Genomic DNA, 17,185 nt, shown 5'->3' with positions numbered 1-17,185 from the left:
ACTATCTGAGCTGGGAGAGAAGTGCACACCAACAAATGTAGTGATGGCCACTTTATTCAGGAGGGTGCACGTTACTGTGGTTTACTATGGGAAATCCACCCTATAAGCACATACCATCAAATTCCTTCTGATCTCAGTGAAACCTTCTACCTGACAAGAGTCATGGAAAAGGAACAGGTTTGACCAAATGCTTCTCTCTATGTTCTGGGTAGTATTTGTCTGCATTCCTTTATGTTGACATGGGGGATTGTTTTGTAAGTGTAATAAAAGAAAAGAAAATAAGTCTATAGTAGTTTCTATTTGAACCTTAAGATAATGTTGCACTATGCTGGTACTAGTAGATGAGGAGCTTTATGGATTCTCTACAAGGCTTGGTTCACATCTGCATTCTCACTCATCCATTGTTCTCAGTCATAGGAATACAACAGTGAGAAAAAATGGTAGATGCGGATCTGATGCATGCCGGACACTAATGCCGCCTGACAACTCTACTGACTTTAATGTGGTCCATCAGGTTTCTGTCATAGTGACTGTCATTTTACAGGACAAAACAGCACAGCATGAGGATCTATTTTCTGGTATATTTTAAAAAGGGACTTGAAGCCAACCCCCAAAAAAGATGTTACCATTGTGGAAAAGCTTAGGGTGCCCTGATTATAACCCGTTTTACAGTTCCTTGATGGACCCTTCTGTTCCCAAGGAATGTTGATTTATAAGGTTACTCTCTTACCTTCATCCTCAGTGCCGATCCTGTGCAGTTTGTAGTGAATCCCTGCGTCCGATAAAGCCATTTGGAGCACTTGCTACCACCCCCAGAGCACCATGCAGTCCTGCCCGACTGGCCTGCTCCAATGATAATCATTAGAAGGGGCAGGCTTGTTGGGGCACATTGGCTCTCTGGGGGTAGTAGCCCCACCCCCAGTGCTTCAAACGGCCTTACCAGATGCAGGATTACACTACAACCTTGACAGGAATGGTGCTGAGGATAAATGTAAAAGACTTACCTTCTTTGTCACACACCACACACCTTATGGGTGCACCAATATTTGCACAATGTTGTCCATATTCCCAGTAGTAGCTATTGGTGAAGATGATGGGAATTGTGGTTTTGCAACAGCTGGAGGGCTGCAGTTTGGAGACCCATGACCTAAACTATATTAATAATTACAGAGCCTTTTGTAAGTAGTTGTAATCTATAGCTTACCAACTATATGACACTAGTAATATCAGAGGTTAGTGACACAGCATTTGCATCATGGCTGCTGGACACAGGGGTCACCATGTAGTCAGGCCACAGCAGAGCTAATGTTAAATTTACCAGTTTAATAAGGCATTTTAGTTTTCACTATAGATAATATTTGGAATCGTAATAAAACCCTGAAGTACCAGTTCATTTTCTGCAGTCATTCGAAAGCCAGTGGTAACGGAAACGCATGTAGGTTGGACAATGTCCAAGTAACTGAGGATACTTCTTCACTGCACAGGCATCGACAAACAAATACACAGTAAGAACAGAGATAAAATCTGAAATCAGTCTGAAAACAACATGAGGAAAAAGCTGCCAAGGTAGAGAGAGCCACTTGTATCTTGTGATCTGCGGATCATTTAGATGGAGTACGCACATCTGATACACTGAAATGAAACTAAAACAGAAAAAACAAAACGAAAACGCTAACCTTAGAATAAGGAAAATCTTAAAATTTATATATATATATAGCTGTCACACCTTTTAAAAATTACTAGTATTAATGACATAGCTATCTCACCATGTTCCTACACATACCCACCTAGTGCCTTACTACGTTGATGAAGGGCTGATAAGTTGTACTGGTATGTTCTATCATCAATCGTCCTCAAGCGCCATTCCTGAGCAGTTTGTAGTTGAACACCGCGTGTAGTAAGACTGTTTGCAGCATGGGGGAATCCAGGACCACTGCCCCAAGAGCACCAATCCCCCCCCCCGGCTGACCAGTTCCATTGAATCATTAGTAAGTGTGGGGCGGCCAGGGGCGGAGGGGTTTTGCCCCAGTGCTTCAAACAGCCTTACCAGATGCGGTATTAGGCTATGTTCACACTATTTATTGAAAAGAGGCCGCAGAAAACCTGTCAGTGAGCCGCATGCTCCATTATGTGCAGTGGAGAACTGGGATGCGGGCGCACACTGATGCACCCGCATCCCTATTCATCAAGAGTGAATTGGTACTGGAGTACCGGCCGTTCCGTAACCCGGCCAGGTCACAGAACGGCCGGTGTCCTACTAAGTGGGAACATGGCCTTAAACTGCATGGAAATGGCACAGAGGTTGCGCAATAGGGAGAGATTAGCAGGTTAGATTCATAGATATGGTCTCTGCATTTTTGTTCTTAAGATTAATAAAATAATTGTATATAAACAGATAGTCTATTAGCAGCCAGTGGGTAGGGAGCAGGAGTGTGCTCGGCTCAAGGTCCAGCAAATAAAGCCAGATGTGCAGTATTAAAAAAATGTAAATAATATTTCAGGGTCTCTGAAACCAATAGCCACTTGGTTTCATCTGACTCATGTCACAATTCAGTTCTTACTTGCAAACTGCATGCAGCACAGAATACATACAAGTCTCTCTGCAGAAAGACATTGCTATTCATTGATCTTATGCTGCAGAAGAACATTTATTAGGACTAAACAAGTGCCATATAATGCAGTTACTTTATAGAGAAATCCTAAACTCTAAGGTCAGAGCAAAAGACTTCACAAGTGTCATCCCAAGCTGGCCACTTCTCAATGACTAATCTTGTGACCAGTCGTTGAATGCGCTAACTAGGGATGGTCCGAAACTGCCGAGGTTCGGGTTCGTATGAACCTGAACGCTCGGCATCAGATTCCCGCTGTCTGCCCGCTCCGTGGAGCGGGTGGATACAGCGGGAGGACCGCCTGGAAAACTGGGATACAGTCTATGGCTGTATCCCAGTTTTCCAGGCGGTCCTCCCGCTGTATCCACCCTCTCCACAGAGCGGGCAGACAGCGGGAATCATTACAGAGAGTTCGGGTTCGAACAAACCAGAACCGAACTCGGTTCGGACCATCCCTAGCACTAACACTACTCTGTCAATTAAAGGCATAATTTTTGCAGGTTAAAAAAAAAAAAAAAAAAAAAAAAAAGTACCTAGGGCACACTTTTCCCTGTGTAAAAGGGCATGTGTTGCTGACAAATGACAAAAGTACAGCACAAACGATTGCTGGCCCTGTCTGCAGAATAATCATGTCATGTAAAGACTTTTTAATCCGTCAACTACAGAAAAGTGTGCTTTTTTTCTCCTTAGTTTCTAAGACCATGACTTATTTTTACATGAACTAAGAATATTTTTTCGTGGGGACAATTATACTTTATATTGAGACCTTACTCCAATGTATGGCTAGTGCTGGAGCCGCGACTGGTATGCTCCTCAAGGTGCACAGTAGATTTATACTGCGCTGCTGGGAACCATATCAACACAATCCTGCTCATTGGTTCCCTTTAAACACTTTTGGCACTCCCAGCATTATAATGATACATGATGCGGGGAGGTTCGTGAATCTACGGAACATGTAAATGCACCCTTAGGGCCCTATTCCACCGGACGATTATCGTTCACATTATCGTTAAATCGTTTGAATCGAAACAATAATCGTTCGGTTGAAATGCAGTTAACGATTAACGGCCGAACGAGAAACCGTTGATCGCTTTATAAGACCAGGACCTATTTTTATCATTGCTTGTTCGCAAAACGTTCGCAAATTGTTCGCATTGAATAAGACGTCGTCCGCAGTAGATACGAACGCAATAGCGAAGGAATAGCGAAGAAAAAAACGATCGCAAATACGATCATAAGTAACGATTATCGTTCCATGGAAATGAGTGAACGTTTTCAGGTCTTTTGCAAAAGCGGTCGTTTGAGATCGTTAACGATTATGCGAACGATAATCGTCTGGTGGAATAGGGCCCTTAGGGCTTATTCCCACGTTCCGTGAAACACGGATGGAGAAGCCCTGTAGAGTGTTTCCCGGTATACATATGATGCTGGCAGTGGAAAAAATGAATCTTTGCAGCACTATAATGAAGCAGCCGCGTGAATCTGTCATTACAGTCCTGTCCTTTGAATATTTAAACACTTTCCCCACTCCCGGCATCAGATCGAAAGATGATGGTGTGCGGGGAAACACTACAGGGCTTCCTCACCCATGTTTTACAGAATGTGGAAATAAGCCCTTAGACCGGGTTTATGTGTAGTCTTGAGCAAAGGATGGCTACATCAGCATCAATCCCTTCAGCACAGAACGAATGGACAAACAGCTCTCAGCACAACTATGTAGAACACAACCTGTAGTAAATTATCTGGTGTAACACAACTTTCCCATACAGTCTATAGCAAAATAGCAGTATAATGTGCTACAACACTTTGGTTGTAGGTCTATGGCAAGCACACCTTGTGTAAAAATAAACTAAAAGGCCATGATAGCTTATACAGGTTATACTCAACCCTCACTGGCAAACCTGCCTTGTTATGTAGTAATAAGCATAAGCATATCAGCTGTATTGCTAACCATGTTCTTTTACCTAACTAGGGAATGAATCCTAGAAAAAGGAAAGCATTTCCCTTCCCAGAACAGAGAACAGGAAACACAGGCTTGTCTTTAGAGGTCTGAGAAGGCTGGGTGCTGAGCCATGTGGAAGCTTTTGGACAACACCCAAATTTTCAAGAGTTAAAGTGACTCTGTACCCACAATCTGACCCCCCCAACCACTTGTACCTTCGGGTAGCTGCTTTTAATCCAAGATCTGTCCTGGGGTCCGTTCAGCAGCTGATGCAGTTATTGTCCTAAAAAAAACTACATTTAAATTTACAGCCCCGTGCCCTACCGGCGTGGCTTAGAATATCTGTGCCCTAACTTTGCACCACCCCTCAGTCCCTCCTCCCCACCCTCTTCATCATTAGGAATGTCACTGGAACATTTTCTCCATTCTGAACATTTGCACATGTGTCTTAACTATCCAGCCCATGTGCCGGGCTGATACAGGTGGGGAATAGGAGTCAATCTGCATGGAGCATTCCTAATGAAGAGGAGGGCGGGGAGGAGGGACAGAGAGGTTGTGCCAGTCTAATGCATACACAATCTAGGCCACGCCTGTAGGGCACAGGGCTGCCAGTTTAAAAGTTGTTTTTTAGAACAATAACTGCATCACCTGCCGAACGGACCCCAGGACAGATCTTGGATTAAAAGCAGCTATCTGAAGGTACAAGTGATTTGGGGGGGGGGGGTCGGATTGTGGGTACAGAGTCACTTTAAAAATTATATCATAGAGGGCTGAGATATAATGCACATAGCCCTGACCAGCTGGCTGTCCCAGCCCTGTCTGCACTGATTACTGAACCTAGCACATCCCTGGGTAACCACCAATATCCAGAAGAGGATACATATACTTCAGTGCATCCACTATTATACACACTAACAGTCACAGCTCTGTAGGATCTAAATCACTGAAGACTTTGTTCGGTCCTTAAGCTTCCTCTGCAGTGTGGACTGAAACCATTTATTTACCCCTCCCCCTCAAAAATGCAAGGCGATGTCATTCTTAAATACCACCCATTCCTTAAATAACCCATGTCTTCCTACATAAGCAAAAGAGCCCCCACCCACCTTCCCCTTCCTCACTAATCCCACGAAGCAGATCACCTAAATAAACTACAGCACGCGCCTTCCTGTAAATCTCTACACAGTCCATACACATACAGTACATACATACCATAGAGGCCATGCACAATGCTTTATAACACAAACATTCCAAAGCATAAAAAATACTTCAACCTTCCACCCCACACAATGGTCACATGATCATATTTACCAAACGCGACAATAACGTACAGACACTGCGCCTCATGTGTCACTGATGAGAGTGGGATGCCATTCTTCTGGGACCCCAAGGTTTACACCCACAAAATACTAATAAATGTTGACAAATATTCGCTGCCAATGTTTGCAGAGACATTTCTGGTGGTCTCTGGAAGTTCTTGCTACTCAAGTGTTCATGCAGTATGTATCCCTCACCGTGCCACCAGATTCAGTCCTCCTTGCTTACAAACTGAATGTAATTTACGCTGCTTTCAGTCACATGATCGTATTTCGGCCATGTTGACTTCATGTTATGTGATGGTGACCGCGCCACCATCATGTCACATTACATCCCACTGACAACATCACTGCCTTCATTCTGTTAATAGGAAGGACAGGGACTGGCAAGGATTGGCTGCACTGATAAGACACAGAATATGTGATGCTATTCAATTGCAGGGTTTTTTACCCAGCTTTGGCATGTTTAGTCCTATTCTCAAAAAACCCTTTAGGGTCCATTCACACGTACAGTGTTTGCAGCTGCATGTTTTTGGCTCTCTCACACATACTATGGGGATTCAAATTTGTAACAAAAAACACAACATGCAGCATGAAATAAATTGTATGTGTGAATAAACCCTTATTGACGTGGATTTTTTTGTTTTTTTTTGTTGCTGAACAGAAGAACATGGTTATCTACTGCACTATACTGGGGTACAGGTTTTACAAGGAAAACCAGTGGCAGACATTGGCAAACACGCAGTGGGAGATTTATCAAACTGGTGTAACGTAGAGTTGTCTTAGTGGCCCCTAGCAAAAATGTTGAAAAATGAAAGGTGGAATCTGATTGGTTGCTAGGGGTGACTAAGCCAATTTACACCAGTTTGATAAATCCCCCCCCCCCCCCCACACACACACAAATTCTGGGGCAGCAGCAGATGATTTATGTCTCAGTATGTCAACAAAAGTACATGGACAATCTAGACCAGTGGTTCCATAGCTGCTAAACAACTACAGCTCCCAGCATGCCCTGACAGGCGCAACAGCTGCAGCCTCTTGGAATCATCAACCAAAGCAGTGCAGTAGGTCTGGTTATCCTAACTGTGTCATCTATGTCACATAGCTTTAATGAGACGTCACACAGCACTTCTTATAAAGCCTGATACTGTCTGTAATGACAACACCGGTATCCCCCCCCCCCCCCCCAAACATTCATTCATACTGCTGACAGGTAGGAAGAAATCAATAAGTGTTACTGCTGCAACCCTTACTATGCCCCCCCATCCTTCACACTATACATATTCACCAATGTGTAACTATCATTCGCCAATTACCCAGACTCCCTTGGGCTGCAGCCACCAGTACTCAAATATCGGACTCGAGCATGTTTAAGCTGCTCTAATATACACCCTCATACTGACACACCCCTCATACATACCTATACTCACCCATCTACATAGAACCCTCATACCGCCACCTCCATATACACGGCCCCCCATACCGCCACCTCCTTATACACGGCCCTCATACATACCTATACTAGCCCATCTACATAGAACCCTCATACCCCCACCTCCTTATATACGACCCTCATACATACCTATACTAGCCCATCTACATAGAACCCTCATACCGCCACCTCCATATACACGGCTCCCCATACCGCCACCTCCTTATACACGGCCCTCATACATACCTATACTAGCCCATCTACATAGAACCCTCATACCGCCACCTCCTTATATACGGCCCTCATACATACCTATACTAGCCCATCTACATAGAACCCTCATACCCCCACCTCCTTATATACGACCCTCATACATACCTATACTAGCCCATCTACATAGAACCCTCATACCGCCACCTCCATATACACGGCCCCCCATACCGCCACCTCCTTATACACGGCCCTCATACATACCTATACTAGCCCATCTACATAGAACCCTCATACCGCCACCTCCTTATATACGGCCCTCATACATACCTATACTAGCCCATCTACATAGAACCCTCATACCGCCACCTCCATATACACGGCCCCCCATACCGCCACCTCCTTATACACGGCCCCCCATACCGCCACCTCCTTATACACGGCCCCCCATACCGCCACCTCCTTATACACGGCCCCCCATACCGCCACCTCCTTATACACGGCCCCCCATACCGCCACCTCCTTATACACGGCCCCCCATACCGCCACCTCCTTATACACGGCCCCCCATACCGCCACCTCCTTATACACGGCCCCCCATACCGCCACCTCCTTATACACGGCCCCCCATACCGCCACCTCCTTATACACGGCCCCCCATACCGCCACCTCCTTATACACGGCCCCCCATACCGCCACCTCCTTATACACGGCCCCCCATACCGCCACCTCCTTATACACGGCCCCCCATACCGCCACCTCCTTATACACGGCCCCCCATACCGCCACCTCCTTATACACGGCCCCCCATACCGCCACCTCCTTATACACGGCCCCCCCATACCGCCACCTCCTTATACACGGCCCCCCATACCGCCACCTCCTTATACACGGCCCCCCATACCGACACCTCCTTATACACGGCCCCCCATACCGACACCTCCTTATACACGGCCCCCCATACCGACACCTCCTTATACACGGCCCCCCATACCGACACCTCCTTATACACGGCCCCCCATACCGACACCTCCTTATACACGGCCCCCCATACCGACACCTCCTTATACACGGCCCCCCATACCGACACCTCCTTATACACGGCCCCCCATACCGACACCTCCTTATACAGACACCTCCTTATAGACGGCCCCCCATACCGACACCTCCTTACACCGGAGCCCCTTCTCCCCCGGATACCGGCAGCCCCTCGGAGCCCCCTCTCCCCCGGATACCGGCAGCCCCCCGGAGCCCCCCCTCCCCCGGATACCGGCAGCCTCCCGGAGCCCCCTCTCCCCCGGATACCGGCAGCCCCCCGGAGCCCCCTCTCCCCCGGATACCGGTAGCCTCCTGGAGCCCCCTCTCCCCCTCCTCCCGCATTCCGTGCTCCGGTGATGACAGATCTCACACACAGGGCGCCCCTCCATCACCTCAGCGCCCCCCGCAGTCCGGGCCTCACCCTCCGGCTTCTCACAACAACCGTACAGATCCGACAGCTCAGAGGAGAGGCGGAGGGAGGGGGGACACGGCCCCGAACTCACCGTGCTCCAGTCACTGTCCACCGGGGCCGCTTTCACCATCTAGTCCCTGAGACCCCGCCCGCCGGATGTGACGTCACGGACCTCGTCTCTGACGGAATGTGCCCCTTGGTTCGCTCCACAGATCAGGGCAAATCTCATAGTTTCCTCCGGAGCTTGATTTGCAGGGACAGCCCCGGTGTTACATGAAGCTCGGTCTCCGACGTGCGCGTCCCCGCGATCACACAGCGCTAGACAGTGGGACGTGCGCGCCACCGCGACCAGTCCTATTTGCAGCGCATGCGCGTCCTGCTACTCCCTGTTTCGGGGCTGTGCTACTACTATGACCCAGGTCACCAGAAAATCGGTGCTGAGCCCAGCAGACGGAGGTATAACAGCTAATGCAAGGGCAAGGGATCCAATTGATCCTAGATCTTATTTTAGATGCCTTCCAGTAAAGATCCAACAGGCAAGAGACATATAGGATTTTCCATTACTTTGCAGCTTCTGCATATGACACTAGCCTTGAAGTGTCACTGTCACTTCAGAAAACTTTTGACATATCATACAGACGTCAAAAGTTTTGATCGTATAAGCATAGAAATATTGCGGCACTCACCACATTTGTTGCAAATCCACAGTTCTTTTATTGATAAAAACGAACAATAATAACAGCAGGTAGGGCACCAGTGAAAAACAATGTTGCCGGTTACAGCTGTTTCACGCTATCTAAGCGCTTCTACAGACATTTTTATTAATAAAGGAACTGTGGATTTGCAACAAACGTGGTGAGTGCCGCAATATTTCTATGAAGTTGGAGATTCTTGTTTTACCCCACACCATAACTCTATTTGTGGTTGTCTGTACCCAGGGCCGTCTTAACAGTATTATGGGCCCCTGGGCAGAGGTGCGAATTGCCCCCCCCCCCCCCAACCGCCACCATCAAATCCCCACATCTTTGCATATAGTGCCCCCCATAGTAGCCAATCCCCCCATATAGTGCCCCCCATAGTAGCCAGTGCCCCCCATAGTAGCCAGTGTCCCCCATAGTAGCCAGTGCCCCCATAGTAGCCAGTGCCCCCATAGTAGCCAGTGCCCCCCATAGTAGCCAGTGCCCCCCATAGTAGCCAGTGCCCCCCATAGTAGCCAGTGTCCCCCATAGTAGCCAGTGCCCCCCATAGTAGCCAGTGTCCCCCATAGTAGCCAGTGCCCCCATAGTAGCCAGTGCCCCCCATAGTAGCCAGTGCCCCCCATAGTAGCCAGTGTCCCCCATAGTAGCCAGTGTCCCCCATAGTAGCCAGTGTCCCCCATAGTAGCCAGTGCCCCCCATAGTAGCCAGTGTCCCCCATAGTAGCCAGTGCCCCCCATAGTAGCCAGTGTCCCCCATAGTAGCCAGTGCCCCCATAGTAGCCAGTGCCCCCCATAGTAGCCAGTGCCCCCCATAGTAGCCAGTGCCCCCCATAGTAGCCAGTGTCCCCCAGAGTAGCCAGTGCCCCCAGAGTAGCCAGTCCCCCCCCCCATAGTTGCCAGTGCCCCCCACAGTAGCCAGTGCCCCCCACAGTAGCCAGTGCCCCCCATAGTAGCCAGTCCCCCCCCATAGTAGCCAGTGCCCCCATAGTAGCCAGTGCCCCCCATAGTAGCCAGTGCCCCCCATAGTAGCCAGTGCACCCCATAGTAGCCAGTGCCCCCATAGTAGCCAGTGCCCCCCAAAACAACAAACCAGTTACTCACCCGTCCGGCGGCCCCAGCAGCTGATGTCTCCCGGCAGCGCGCACTCCCGACATCCCCTGGCGCAGGCAGTGGGGTACAGAGAGACTGACTGTGCGGAAGTGTCTGGCTGCACAATACATCCAGGACACAGGTAGCGTCTCTGTACCCCGCTTCCTGTGCAGGAGGATGTCGGGAGTGACGCGCTGCCGGGAGAGGAGCTGCTGGGGCCGCCGGACGGGTGAGTTCCTGGACCGCCCGCCCCTTCTATCGCCGCTTAGCTGAGTCGATCAGAAGCCCAGGAAAGTGCTGCTCATTGCACTTTCCTGGGCTTCTGATCGGCTGTCAGCTGAGAAGCGATAGAAGGGGCGGGCGGAGGGGGTGGCTCAGGGCCGCTGACTATGCATATGCATAGTGAGCGGCAATACAGGGGGCGGGACGGCTTCCTTACGGTGCTCGGCCCTGCTTGGGAGCCGTCTTTGCTTTATAGGATGCACTTAGTTTTATAAGTGCGTCTTATAAAGCTAAAAATACAGGTCACAGAGGGCAGGGGCCCCCTAGGACGCAAGGGCCCCCGGGCAGCCACCTACCATGCCCAATGGGTAAGACGGCCCTGTCTGTACCATCTAAAAGCTTAGATGCTGCACATTCAATATAAAATCGTAGAAAACTTGCCTGTGTCTTCTTTCTGCTTCACCTAGGTGGGCCTTATGGCAGTTGGGCACTCTACCCACCCAGGAGATAGAGCCCAACAGCCACTGTCCATATAGGAGAGACTAGAAAATGTGCCCGGCGCTGCCCTGGTATAAAGTGTCAGTGATTTGTTCCAAGGGTGCCTAAGAGGCCAATCTATGCCCTTGTTTTTTCTTGTTTAAGGGGAAATGAACAGGAGATATACCTGACAGTTCTGCACTGTTTATGTAAATTGTTGCTTATGCACATTAGGAATAAACTAAAAACTTTAACCCCTTAAGGTCAAAGCCAATTTTTTTTCCGCACTTTCGCTTTTTCCACTTTATGTTTAAAAGACCATAGCACATGCATTTTACCACCTAGAGACCCATATGAGCCCCTATTTTTTGCGACACCAATTGTACTTTGCAATGACAGGCATTATTTTTCCATAACCGAAACCGGAAAAAAATTGTGCTGTCAAATTGAAAAAAAAAAAAGGAATTTGTTTTGATTTAGGGGAGTTTTACGCAGTTCGCCCTATGGTAAAACTGACATGTTATCTATGTTCCTCACATCAGTCTGATTACAAAGATATGTAACTTGTATAACTTTTATTTCATCTGATGGCTTTTAAAAAATTCAAACCATTTTTAACAAATATATGTTCCTTAAAATCGCTCTATTCCCAGGCTTATAGCGCTTTTATCCTTTGGTCTATGGGGCTGTGTGAGGTGTATTTTTTGTGCCATGACATGTACTTTCTATCGCATATGCGACTTTTTGATCACTTTTTATTACATTTTTTGTGGATTTGATGCAACCAAAAATGCGCAATTTTGCACTTTGGAATTTTTCGAACTTATGCCGTTTACCGTACGAGATCAGGAATGTGATAATTTAATAGTTCGGGCGATTATGCACGCGGCGATAGCAAACATGTTTATTTGTTTATTTATTTAGATTTATAAAATGGGAAAAGAGGGGTGGATTTGGACTTTTATTAGGGGAGGGGATTTTTTATTAATAAAACACTTTTTTACTTTTTTTTTAACATTAACTAGAAGTCCCCCTGGGGGACTTCTATATACACAGCACTGATCTCTCATAGAGATCAATGCTGTGTTTATACACAGCAAAGATCCATTAGATCGTTGATACATTGCTTTGGCCTGCTGCAGGCCAGAGCAATGTATAGCCGAGCCAGGATCAACGTCATTGCGACGCTGAGGCCCGTCCCGGCCAGAAGAACAGATCTTCATCCCACTAGACACCAGGGAAGTGTGGAGCAGAGCATCTAAATGTAGCTGTCAGGTTTGACAGCTGCATTTAGATGCTTAATTAGCCGGCGCGGGACCCACACCGGCTAATTGAGGCGCTCCCCGACTACAGATAGCAGCCGGGAGCGGCACCGTTCAGAGCGGGGTCCCGCCGGGACCCCTCTCTGAACTTCCCTTGCGTCGCCATGACGTTCCAGGTACATCATGGTGGGCGAAGGGGTTAAACATCCTAAATACCTAATAGCCAAACTGAGATATCATGTGATCAGACTGTATACAGAGTCTGGTTATATACAACATTGGCAGTGTTATATACAGAGCCTGGTTATATACAACATTGGAAGTGTTATATACAGAGCCTGGTTATTTATAACATTGGCAGTGTTATATACAGCCTTGTTATATGCAACATTGGCAGTGTAATATACAGCCTGGTTATATGCAACATTGGCAGTGTTATACAGAGCCAGGTTATATACAACATTGGCAGTGTTATACTGAGCCTGGTTATATACAACATTAACAGTGTTATACAATATACAGCCTGGTTATATACAACATTGGCCGTGTTATACAGAGCCTGGTTATCTACAACATTGGCAGTGTTATATACAGTCTGATTATATACAAGATTGACAGTGTTATATACAGCTTGTCTATATACAACATTGGCAGTATTATATACAGTCTGGTTATTTACAACATTGTCATTGTTATATAGTTGGTGAAGGTGCTGTATATCTGTTCCGTATAGTTGGTGGAGGTCCGGTATACCTGTAGTTTATAGTTTGAGGGTCTTGGATACCTGTAGTTTATAGTTCATGGGTCCTGTATACCTGTAGTGTAAAGTTTTGAGGTCTTGTATATCTGTAGTGTATAGTTGGTGGAGGTCCTATATACCTGTAGTGTATAGTTGGTGGAGGTCCTGTATACCTGTAGTGTATAGTTGGGGGGTCCTGTATATCTGTAGTGTATAGTTGGGGAGTCATGTATATCTGTAGTGTATAGTTTTGGGATTCTGTATACCTGTAGTGTATAGTTGATGGAGATGCTGTATACCTGTAGTGTATCATTCGGGGGTCCTGTATACCTGTAGTGTAGAGTTCGTGGGTCCTGTATACCTGTAGTGTATAGTTAGTGGAGGTGCTGTATGCCTGTAGTGTATAGTTCGGGGGTCCTGTATAACTGTAGTGTATAGTTAGTGGAGGTGCTGTATGCCTGTAGTGTATTGTTTGGGGGTGCTGTACACCTGTAGTGTAGAGTTGGTGGAGGGCCTGTATACCTGTAGTGTATAGTTAGTGGAGGTCTTGTATACCTGTAGTGTATAGTTCGGGGGTCCTGTATAACTGTAGTGTATAGTTTGAGGGTCCTGTATACCTGTAGTATATAGTTGGTGGAGATCCTTTATACCTGTAGTGTATAGTTTGGGGTCCTGTATACCTGTAGTATATAGTTGGTGGAGGTCCTTATACCTGTAGTGTATAGTTGGGGGGTCCTGTATATCTGTAGTGTATAGTTGGGGAGTCCTGTATATTTGTAGTGTATGGTTTGGGGGGTCCTGTATACCTGTAGTGTATAGTTTGGGGGTCCTTTATACCTGTAGTGTATAGTTTGGGGGTCCTGTATACCTGTATTGTATAGTTGGTGGAGGTGCTGTATACCTGTAGTGTATAGTCAGTGGAGATGCTGAATACCTGTAGTGTATCATTGGAGGGGTCCTGTATATACCTGTAGTGTAGAGTTTGGGGGTCCTGTATACCTGTAGTGTATAGTTGCTGGAGGTGCTGTATACCTGTAGTGTATTGTTTGGGGGTCCTGTATACCTGTAGTATATAGTTGGTGGAAGTCCTGTATACCTGTAGTGTATAGTTCGGGGGTCCTGTATAAATGTACTGTATTGTTTGAGGGTCCTGTATACCTGTAGTATATAGTTGGTGGAGGTCCTTTATACCTGTAGTGTATAGTTTGGTATCCTGTATACCTGTAGTATAGAGTTGGTGGAGGTCCTGTATACCTGTAGTGTATAGTTTTGGGGTCTTGTATACCTGTAGTATATAGTTGGTGGAGCTTCTGTGTACCTGTAGTGTATAGTTTTTGAGTTTTGTATACCTGTAGTGTCCGGTATATATGCACTCTATAGTTGGAGCAGGGGGTCTACCGGTTATTTCTGTGGATCTGTTCTCAAGCAGCTGCCCTAGCAACCAATCAGATTTCAGCTCTCTTAGAAAATGAAAGTAGTAATCCTATTGGTTGCTAAGGCTTCCAACTGCCATTACTGCTGGAGAGCTGCAGTGCTAATTATGTCACCTATGTGTGCAGTGTGGAGATTTTCCCATTCATCTCTATGGGGAGCTCTTCCCCCTCCCCTCCTGTACATCTGGCGAGAACTGGACCTTCACTCTAACCTTCCCGGGCACTCAATGTATCTGTGTGCCAAATTTGGGGTCAAACGGTTCAGGCGTTTGGAAGTCTACAGAGGACAGACAGGCAGGCAGACAAACAGACTTTCATTTTTATAATATAGATGACCCAACTGCCATGAAGCCCGCCTAGGTAACACTGTCTACCAATAAAATGAAGAGATTTTAGAGCAGAAAGAAGTCACAGACAAGTGTTATAAGGGTATAAATGTGCAGCATCTAAGCTTGTGGATGGTGTGGAGAACAGCACATAAAATAAGGGGGTGACAATATTACTTTAACCCCTTAACGACAAAGGGCGTATATTTACGCCCTGTTGTCGTTAACGGCATTCAGAACGGGGCCGCACGGCGACCCCGCTCTGAACCGCCGCGGTCACGGGTGCTGCATGTAGCCCGGGACCGCGGCTATTAGCGGGCATGGTCCGATCGCCGTGCCCGCTAATAAGGTAATCGGAGGCAGCTGTCAAAGTTGACAGCTGCCTCCGATTACCGGAGGCATCCGTTCCCTGGTGTCTAGTGGGGGAGATCACTCCTCCGGGACTTTGTCCCGGAGGAGCGATCTCCGTCACTGAAGCCAGTCGGGGACCGCTCCAAGATGGCGCCGTCCCCGGCTCGGCACTTGTTTGTTTTCGTCTGCAGCAGCCGAAAGCAAACGAGTGCCGATCTCATTGATCTTTGCTGTATAACTATACAGCAAAGATCTCAATAAAAGATCAAAGTGTATATACTAGAAGTCCCCCAGGGGGCTTCTAGTATATGTGTAAAAAAAAAAAAAGTGTTATCAATAAAAAGCCCCCTTCCCTAATAAAAGTCTGAATCACCCCCCTTTTCCCAGGTTCTAAATAAAAATAAATAAACAAACATGTTTGCTATCGCCGCGTGCGTAATCGCCCGAACTATTAATTAATCACATTCCTGATCTTGCACGGTAAACGGCGTAAGCGCAAAAAAATCCCAAAGTGCATAATTGCGCATTTTTGGTTGCATTAAATCCAGAAAAAATGTAATAAAAAGCGATCAAAAAGTCTTATATGCGCAATCAAGGTACCGATAGAAAGAACACTTCATGGCGCAAAAAATGACACCTCACACAGCCACACAGCCCCATAGACCAAAGGATAAAAGCGCTATAAGCCTGGGAATAGAGCAATTTTAAGGAACGTATATTTGTTAACAATGGTTTGAATTTTTTACCGGCCATCAGATACAAGAAAAGTTATACATGTTACATATCATTTTAATCAAAACGATTTGAGGAACATGCATAACAAGTCAGTTTTACCCCAGGGCGAATGGCGTAAAAACACAATCCCCCCAAATAAAAGAAATGCTTTTTTTTCCAATTTCACCACACTTTGAATTTTTTTCTGGTTTTGCAGTGTACTTTACGCAAAAATTCAGCCTGTCATTGCAAAATTAGTGACGCAAAAAATAAGGGCTCATGTGGGTTTCTAGGTGGAAAAATGCAAGTGCTATGGGCTTTGATGCACAAGGAGGAAAAAACGAAAACGCAAAAATCTAAATTGGCTCTGTCCTTAAGGGTTTAAAGAGGTACTCCTGGCTAGGGGTATTTTATGGTATGGCCGGGGAGGGGGTGGATATAGATGCTGCTGTCCACCTCCTTGGTCCAGAAAATACGCCGGTATTACCGCTGAATGGCTGATCTGCCTTGCAGATGTCACATCTCAAGCCGCAGCTCAGACCAGGAAGCGGCAGCCAGATGGGAGAATCGGGCAGCGCGATCCGGGACTCGGCGTTGGAACTGGGGAGGTAAGTGGACGAAGGTGTCTATATCCACCCCCTCCCCGGCTGTACCATAAAAATACCCCTAGCCCGGAGTACCCTTTTAACTCTCTGGGGGACATTTATCAAAATGTGCCCCTGGTGTACACAACAAAAAAGGGGCAGACTCACCCTTTTTATGGCGTACGCCAGATGTATCCCCAGCTCGCCTGATGGGCAAGCAGGGGAGATGCAGCAAGGAGTGGAGGAGACGTGGTCCTAATAAATGTCCCCCTGTGAATGGTCTTTATTATATATATATATATATATATATATATATATATATATATATATATATA

At 46.9% G+C, this 17,185-nt stretch overlaps 1 protein-coding gene across 1 annotated transcript in view; it reads right to left on the bottom strand.

Annotated features, from left to right (window-relative positions):
- The window catches only part of GARRE1 (granule associated Rac and RHOG effector 1), a 94,345-nt gene extending 85,098 nt beyond the window's left edge, over positions 1 to 9,247 (bottom strand). The window contains exon 1 of the mRNA XM_069966168.1: positions 9,048 to 9,247. The gene's annotated coding sequence lies outside the window, so the exon portion shown is untranslated. The remainder of the gene's footprint in view (positions 1 to 9,047) is intronic.
- Positions 9,248 to 17,185: the final 7,938 nt, after the last annotated feature.

This window comes from Dendropsophus ebraccatus, chromosome 4 (assembly GCF_027789765.1).
Source record: "Dendropsophus ebraccatus isolate aDenEbr1 chromosome 4, aDenEbr1.pat, whole genome shotgun sequence".
Lineage (NCBI taxonomy): Eukaryota > Metazoa > Chordata > Amphibia > Anura > Hylidae > Dendropsophus > Dendropsophus ebraccatus.
The sequence above is the reverse complement of the archived record's forward strand: the minus strand, read 5'-3'. Positions and strand labels throughout refer to the sequence as shown.